This window comes from Rissa tridactyla, chromosome 1 (assembly GCF_028500815.1).
Source record: "Rissa tridactyla isolate bRisTri1 chromosome 1, bRisTri1.patW.cur.20221130, whole genome shotgun sequence".
Classification (NCBI taxonomy): Eukaryota; Metazoa; Chordata; class Aves; order Charadriiformes; family Laridae; genus Rissa; species Rissa tridactyla.
Genome location: NC_071466.1, coordinates 2,058,642 through 2,066,885, shown reverse-complemented (window position 1 = coordinate 2,066,885; position 8,244 = coordinate 2,058,642).

The following is an 8,244-nucleotide window of genomic DNA, read 5'->3' as shown; positions in this document are numbered from 1 at the left end:
AGCAAACTCACCTCTTCCCAGCACGGCAAGTGGTCCTCTTGCTGAACACGGCATCCCTGACATCTCAGGCTCCGGTATCAGCCAGGCCAGGCTGCCCGGCGCTCACTGGGCTCTGCCGAAATCAGCAGGCTGTGAAGTACAGCAGAAGACGGGCCGGCTCTCAGCATTCATGACATGAGGTGCACTGTGCCTGGTACGATGTACTAATGTGAATTAGGAGCATGACATCTATGTGACGTCATCTGCAAGAGCGCTGGGGAAGCAGCAGCGGTTCACGACACGGCTCTGCGGCCCCAAGGTTATCACTTGGACCTTCCTTCTCCCTTGGCATCGCCTCGCTCTCCCAGCAGCCACCTGAAAGTCTGGATTGTCACAGACCCAGGACAACAGGTCACCAGTTCAGCCCGTGTGGTGCATGGTACGGGGCTGCCCCATTGGGTCACTCTAGGTCTGTTCCACAGGAGGAAGCTCAGGAAAACCATGCACCATCTGAGATCCTTGAAACACAATTTAAGAGGTTTGTACGTTGTCCTGGGCCTCGGTGCCGGGATGACTCTTATTTTTAATAACTTGCCAAGCCTACGAGTCAGGTATTATTGGCTGATTTGCTCTGCGTATGGACAAGGAATGTGTGTGATGGATGGGGAAACAGCACGGGAGAAGGGGAGGCAGGGAGACTACGTAGAGTCCAAGGGAAAACAAGCGCCTCTACTCCATGTGCAATGTCAGCAACCCGGCATCAGCAGTGTTGCTTACATGAATAGTGGCTTCAAGATGGGGGGACATGTCCTGGCCTCTTAAAAAGAATTGAAATGTTGTGTTATCTTTCCTACTCTATTATTCAAAAAGCCAAAAATGTTCATTTCTTCCACCTTGGAGGTGTCTGCAGCCTCCCTGCAGCTGGTTTCTCAGTGCATTATGGGATGTAAAATAACAGCCCGGGGAGCAGCTGGGAGGAGACGCTTCCTCGACGGTTTCTGACTGTTCCAAAAACACCAGCCGCAAGCTGTGTATTCTCATGGGAGGCATTTCTGCCCATGCACCATTCACCCACACACCACTCACTACGGAAAGGCAGGTCAGCTCAGGATCCGGGGAACTACAGGCCTGTCAGCCTGACCTCGGGACCAGGAAAGATCATGGAGATGATCATCTTGAGTGAGCTCTCACAGCAAGTGCAGGGCAGTCAAGGGATCAGGGCCAGCCAGCATGGGTTTAGGAAGGGGAGGTCCTGCTTAACCAACCTGATCTCTTTCTATGACCATGTGACCCGCCTTCTGGATGCGGGCAAGGCTGTGGACGTTGTCTATCTGGACTTTGGTAAGGCCTTTGACACCGTCCCCCGCAGCATTCTCCTGGAGAAGATGGCGAATCATGGCATAGACAAGTGTACTCTTTGCTGGGTTAAAAACTGGCTGGATGGCTGTGCCCAGAGAGTTGTGATTAATGGGGTGAAATCCTCTTGGCGGCCGGTCACCAGTGGTGTCCCTCAGGGCTCAGTTTTGGGACCAGTTTTGTTTAATATCTTTATCAATGATGTGGATGAGGGGATTGAGTGCACCCTCAGTAAGTTTGCAGATGACACCAGACTAGGTGGGAGTGTTGATCTGCTTGAGGGTAGGAAGGCTCTACAGAGGGACCTGGATAGGCTGGACCGATGGGCCAAGGCCAACTGTAGGAGGTTTAACGAGGCCAAGTGCTGGGTCCTGCATTTCGGTCACAACAACCCCAAGCAGCGCTACAGGCTTGTGGAAGAGTGGCTGGAAAGTTGCCCGGCAGAAAAGGACGTGGGGGTGCTGGTGGAGCCAGCTTGACATGAGCCAGCAGTGTGCCCAGGTGGCCAAGGCGGCCAACAGCATTCTGGCTTGTATCAGGAATAGCGTGGCCAGCAGGAGCAGGGAAGTGATGGTGCCTCTGTACTCGGCACTGGTGAGGCCTCACCTCGAGTGCTGTGTTCAGTTCTGGGCCCCTCTGTACAAGAGGGACGTTGAGGTGCTGGAGCGTGTCCAGAGGAGAGCCACCAGGCTGGTGAGGGGTCTGGAGAGCAGGTCACCTGAGGAGAGGCTGAGGGAGCTGGGCATGTTTAGCTTGGAGAAGAGGAGGCTGAGGGGAGACCTCATTGCCCTCTACAACTCCCTGAAAAGAGGGTGTAGAGAGGTGGGTGTTGACCTCTTCTCCCAGGTGAATAATGACAGGACCAGAGGAAATGGTCTGAAGTCTTCATCGTCTTTGAAAGGTCATGGGGAACAGGAGAGGTGCCTGAGGACTGGAGGAAGGCTGACATCACTCCAATCTTCAAAAAAGGCAAGAAGGAGGACCCAGGGAACTACAGACCGGTTAGTCTCACCTCTGTCCCTAGGAAGGTAATGGAGCGACTCATTCTGGATGTCGTCTCCAAACACATAGAGGAACAGGAAGTTATTGGAAGTGGTCAACATGGATTTACAAAGGGTAAATCACACTTGACCAATCTGACAGCTTTCTATGATGTTATAACGGGTTGGCTGGATGAGGGGAGAGCCGTAGATGTCATCTACCTTGACTTTAGCAAGGCTTTTGATACCGTCTCCCATAACATCCTCATTAGGAAGCTGAGGAGGTATGGGCTAGATGAGGTGACAGTGAGGTGGATTGAGAGCTGGGTGTGTGACAGAACTCAGAGGGTTGTGATCAGCAGCACAGAGTCCAGTTGGAGGCCTATAACCAGTGGTGTCCCCCAGGGGTCAAGACTCGGTCCAGTTTTGTTCAGTATATTCATTAATGACCTGGATGATGGGACAGAGTGTATCCTCAGCAAGTTCACTGATGATACCAAACTGGGAGGGGTGGCTGACACTCCAGAGGGCCGTGCTGTCATCCAGCATGACCTGGACAGGCTGGAGAGCTGGGCAGAGAAGAACCTAATGAGGTTCAACAAAAGCAAGTGCAGGGTCCTGCACCTGGGGAGGAAGAATGCTAAGCACCAGTACAGGTTAGGGGTGGACGTGCTGGGAAGCAGCTCTGAGGAGAAGGACCTGGGGGTCCTGGTAGACAGTAAATTATCCATGAGCCAACAATGTGCCCTTGTTGCCAAAAAGGCCAGTGGAATCCTGGGCTGCATAGGGAAGAGTGTGGCCAGTAGGTCGAAGGAGGTCATTCTCCCCCTCTACTCTGCACTGGAGAGGCCACAACTGGAATACTACGTCCAGTTTTGGCCTCCCCAGTTCAAGAGGGACAGGGAACTGCTGGAGTGGGTCCAGCGTAGGGCAACTAAGATGATTGAGGGACTGGAGCACCTCCCTTACGAGGAAAGGCTGAGAGAGCTGGGACTCTTTAGCCTGGAGAAGAGAAGGCTGAGGGGAGACCTTATTATGGCATACAAGTATCTAAAGGGTGGGTTTAAGGAGGATGGTGCCAGACTCTTTTCAATGGTTCCCAGTGACAGGACGAGGGGCAACAGGCACAAGTTGGAACATAGGAAGTTCCGTTCAAATACATGGAAAAACTTCTTTACGGTGAGGGTGACAGAGCACTGGAACAGGCTGCCCAGGGAGGGTGTGGAGTCCCCTTCTCTGGAGATTTTCAAGACCCACCTGGATGCAGTCCTGAGGGATGTGCTCTGGGCAATCCTGCTTTAGCAGGGGAGTTGGACTAGATGATCTCTAGAGCTCCCTTCCAACTCTGAAGATTCTGTGGATGCTAAAGTTCTGTGGATGTTGCGGCAGGGGAGGTTTAGATTAGATATTAGGAAGAATTACTTGACTGCAAGAGTGGTCAGGCACTGGAACAGCCTGCCCAGGGAGGGGGTTGAGTCACCATCCCTAGAGGTGTTTAAGAAACGTCTAGATGTGGCACTTCAGGGCATGCTCTAGTGGCAGAGATTGTAGGGGTTTGGGTTTTTTTGTGTTTGTATAGTTGGACTCGATCATCTCAAAGGTTCTTTCCAACCATGAGGATTCTACGATTCTATGATTGTAAAAGCCTTCTGAAATGAAGTTTCTCCTGCAGTTCCCCCAGCACGCCGCCATGCCCGCAAGGCGTGGGTGCAGGTTCAGCTCCCTCTGCCAGCGACCTCCACTCTTGCTTTCCTCCTCCTGAGCAAGAGGCAGGAAGGGCAGCGCCCTGACACCCTCTCTGGAGGACTCTGTCTTTCATTGGCCTCTTCCCTTTAACTAGACTAGGGCTGCACTTTCCAAATAGCCGATTTTAAGACCGACGGTGAAGTCTCGACCCACCTGAAGTGAAGGCAACAGAAAATGTGAAACCAGGGGGCTATTTACTTGTAGCACAGTCAAATTTAATCACGCATGAGACATCCCCACTGACATGGACGTTTCTTATTGTAGCTAAGATTCAAGCTATAATCTTTAAATTAAATGCAATTTTTTACACCGGAACACAATCACCCTATTAAATACATCCAATGAAAGAATAAACCAAGCACATGCCATACACATCTGTTTAAACTCTCATCCATCAGTCACGTCCAGGAGGCAAAATGAGCTCTTTGCCAACTAATTACAGACCAAATATCACTCTGGAATTACTCATCTACCAATTTTAAATCAGGAATGAACTCTGAGAAAATTGTGAGCAACCAGCATCGAAAACCAGTGAAGTCCACTGAATAAATCACTCCCGATTAATTTCTTGCTCAGCACTATTATAGTGCCAGGGATGAGTTGTCGGAAATTGGAAATAATTAGTGAAGAACTTTAGGATAAAGGATTTTTTACTTGAAAGCCATTTTGGAGTTTCTTAACCATGGGTCTACCCAGGGAGCAGATCTTGCTAAGAATGCTTTGCGAGAACTTTGGTTTTTATTGCATTCTAATGTGATTTTAAAGCTCATTAAAGCAACCCCTTCTGTGCTGCCAGCAACGAAAGCCTTAATGTTAAGAGTCCCCTGGAGTCCGCAGTGCAGATAAGCACCGTTGTTTTTCACTAAGCCCAGCCTCGTAAACTACCAGCTCCCAGACAGAACAGGAGCTTGCTGCCAGCAGCAACCTGGAAGCCAGATTTCTAGATAACGCGCTTGCAACAAAGACACGGCCCTTGCTGTACAAAAATGCGTGAGCCACAGAAAATAAGCAGCTGCGTGTTGCACGCGGTCCAGGCTGTAACACAGAATATGTGCTAAGAGCTTCTTAAAATCACTTCTTCCACCTTTTACTTACCAAGTGTTCAGAGGAGAAACATCCAGGTGACATTACTGCTGCTTATCTATTTGGAATGCAACGACGAGTGCACCTTTTAAAAGCCATAATTAACTTTCAAATATAATTCCTCTCAAAAAAAAAAAAAAAAAGCCAGCTCTTGGAGCCTCTCTACCTGATCAATGGCTCCACATCAAATTCGTCCAATTTGCAAGTAAAATCGATCGGGTCTTGTTCCTAACTGACAGCATATCCAGCAGAGGATCAGGAAGTCGAATTGGTTGGTTTTTATTGACTTGCAAATCACCCACTAGTAATAAGGATTTTGTGATACAAAAACTAAAATAGATTGCAATGCATTCTCCTGTAGCATATGAATTTTCCATGGAAATTAATAGAATTGAACTTCAGGATCTGCTTTACTAATTTAAAATATGTCAGTAAAGGGGGACAGATCTGCTGAGTCAGCAAGGGGGTGGGTTGGGCTTTCTTTATCTGTAACGGGGCTAAAAGGAACAATTATTGAATGAACTGCTTGTCCAACAACTCTGCATTCCAGTTAAAGCGTATTATGAATGCCTGAAAAATACATTCAGCTAAAATTTAAGGACAGAATTTTCACAGGTGAAGCTGTAAACTCGTAACGGCTCTTGTTCTCAATGAAAACTAGATACCTGCACTGACTTACCCCATAATTCTGTAAAACATTTCATCTCCCCTTTACTATTAATCTTGGCAACCAGTACTACCTTTTTAACCTTTGTGGGTGCAACGGAGTGCTTGATTCAGCAAGAACCTTAAATGGAAGCAACAAGATCTTTCTTTCGTTACATATCTTGCAAAATGGAAAAGGTGCCCTTACTGCGAAAGCAGGAGTTATTTTAACTTTCACCTCAGGCAAACGCTGTGGCGTAAGCACCTCTGTGATGTGCAGACAACCTGGCCACCCTGGTGGGGTTAGCTACACTGCGCGGGCTCTGGTCCGGTCTCAGAGTCAGGACATCTCTGCTTATCTTCAGGTATTCTGTGTTGGTAAAGACCACGTAGGCTGTGGGCAGTGCAACGACATCACCTACACACGTTGGCACAGCCCCCAACTTGCTTTTGACCACGGCCAGCCAGCCCTTGATCTCGAAAAGGCGTTCTTATGTGGTTTCTGGATCATCTCGTATAGTAGAAAGCCTTTTGGATTTTTCCCTAGGAGGGGAGCGGATACAAGACAACACATCCATCATAGTTAGAAGGTTCCTAGCTAAGGCCTGGACACAGTGCTGCTGGTGTGGAGAACCTCTTTAACAGCATTTCCCCTAAAAAGCTAGTGGACCTCTTCGGGCCATGCATAGCTGGTGAAAGCTGTGATGATTTATGGGCTGTGCACAGTGGTGAGGAGATATTTTAGTTTGAAGAATGGCTTTGGAGTGTCCTTCCCTGCCCATCACACCAGACTCCCATAATTTATACATGACTCTAAAGACCATGATGCCCTAGATCCTGGACTTCTGACTGACTCCAGCCCAAGCTAGCTTGCGTCAAGACAACCCTCATACCCTTTCACTGTATGCTGGGCTACCAGGCAATCCCCAAGAGCTCGATTTGGGAGCTCCCTGTCACCAGAGCCTCCCCAAGGAGGACTTGCTGTGTAACACAGAGCCTTCAGCAGGTATCTAGAGCGCGGGACAGCAGCAGAGACGTTTTTCCACCTCAGAATTGCTCTTGATGTCTCTGGAAATGTTCAGGGTGGACAAACACATGCCTTTTCCCACCAACTATTGGACAATAAACTTATTTCTCCTTGATCGCTCTTCTGCGTTATGTTCCTGAGTGTTGAAAAGAGGCATTTAGATGTCTTCCAAAGGAAGAGATACTCCAGTCGAATTCCATAAATGCAAATGTCAATGTTCCAGTGGTGAGCAATATTGTACAATGACTATCCCCACTGTAAAGCTAAAGTGAGAAACAGTTTACAACCAGCGTTAGTGCTGTCTTTCCCCAAATCATCTTATAATTCCCAACAGGGCAGTTCTCCTTATGACTGTATGGGAGTGATGTGACTCATCTGGTCTGTTTGGATTGTGAAGTTCCCCAGGTGCACAGAGTTCTGCCTACGCCCCCTGTCAGTAGTTTGGCACCTATTTCTACTCAAGCCAGACCCAAAAATTAGGCGAAGGAGCACACAGACCCCCTGGAACGCCTGATCAGATCAGCACGTGCTCTCACAGCATGCCTAACACTCCAGCCGCCTACTCATAAAATACAGGTGTAACTCCTTAAAACACAGGAGGAAAGAAAGCCGACGTCAGAGTATCGCTCACCTTTTATATAGCAGCTTCGTGTTACTGCATTCACCTGGGGGGTGAGAGACCCCAAAACACCTGAAACCACTCTCAAGAGGTGTGTTTTTCAGTCCCTTTGACCTGAACACAGATCTCCCACATCCTGGGCAACCTCATTGACCCTTCAGCTGTGCTAAGAAACGTCATCAACGTCTCTTCTTTAACAAGACCAGTTCTTTTCCCATTACTGATTTTGGAGATATACATCGCGTGCACTAAACTCTGGCAGAACAGAAATAAATGTAAGACCTTGAACATAAGTGCGTAATAAGAAAGCGTATATTTTTCTTAATTGAGTAATAGGATCATTAGTGTTAATAAGAGCATTACTGTAGACATTAGGATTTAAAATGTCTCTATACTAAATCACAAGGGTATTTTAGATTAAGATGTGCTCACCAGACGCACAGTTGTAAATCTTACAACTACTTGCACTTGTGACTGCTGCTAGGGATTGTAAGAAAGGATGAATGTAAGTATACTAAGAGCTATCACAATACGATATTCAGAGAACAGACTACACTATACAATGGAGTATATGACCCGAGGGCTGGAGCCCCTCTGCTATGGGGACAGGCTGAGGGAGCTGGGGTTGTTCAGCCTGGAGAAGAGAAGGCTCCGGGGAGACCTTAGAGCCCCTTCCAGTACCTACAGGGCCTACAGGAGGGACGGGGAGGGACTCTTTATCAGGGAGTGTAGCGATAGGACGTGGGGTAACGGTTTTAGACTGAAAAAGGGTAGATTTAGATTAGATATTAGGAAGAATTTCTTTCCTG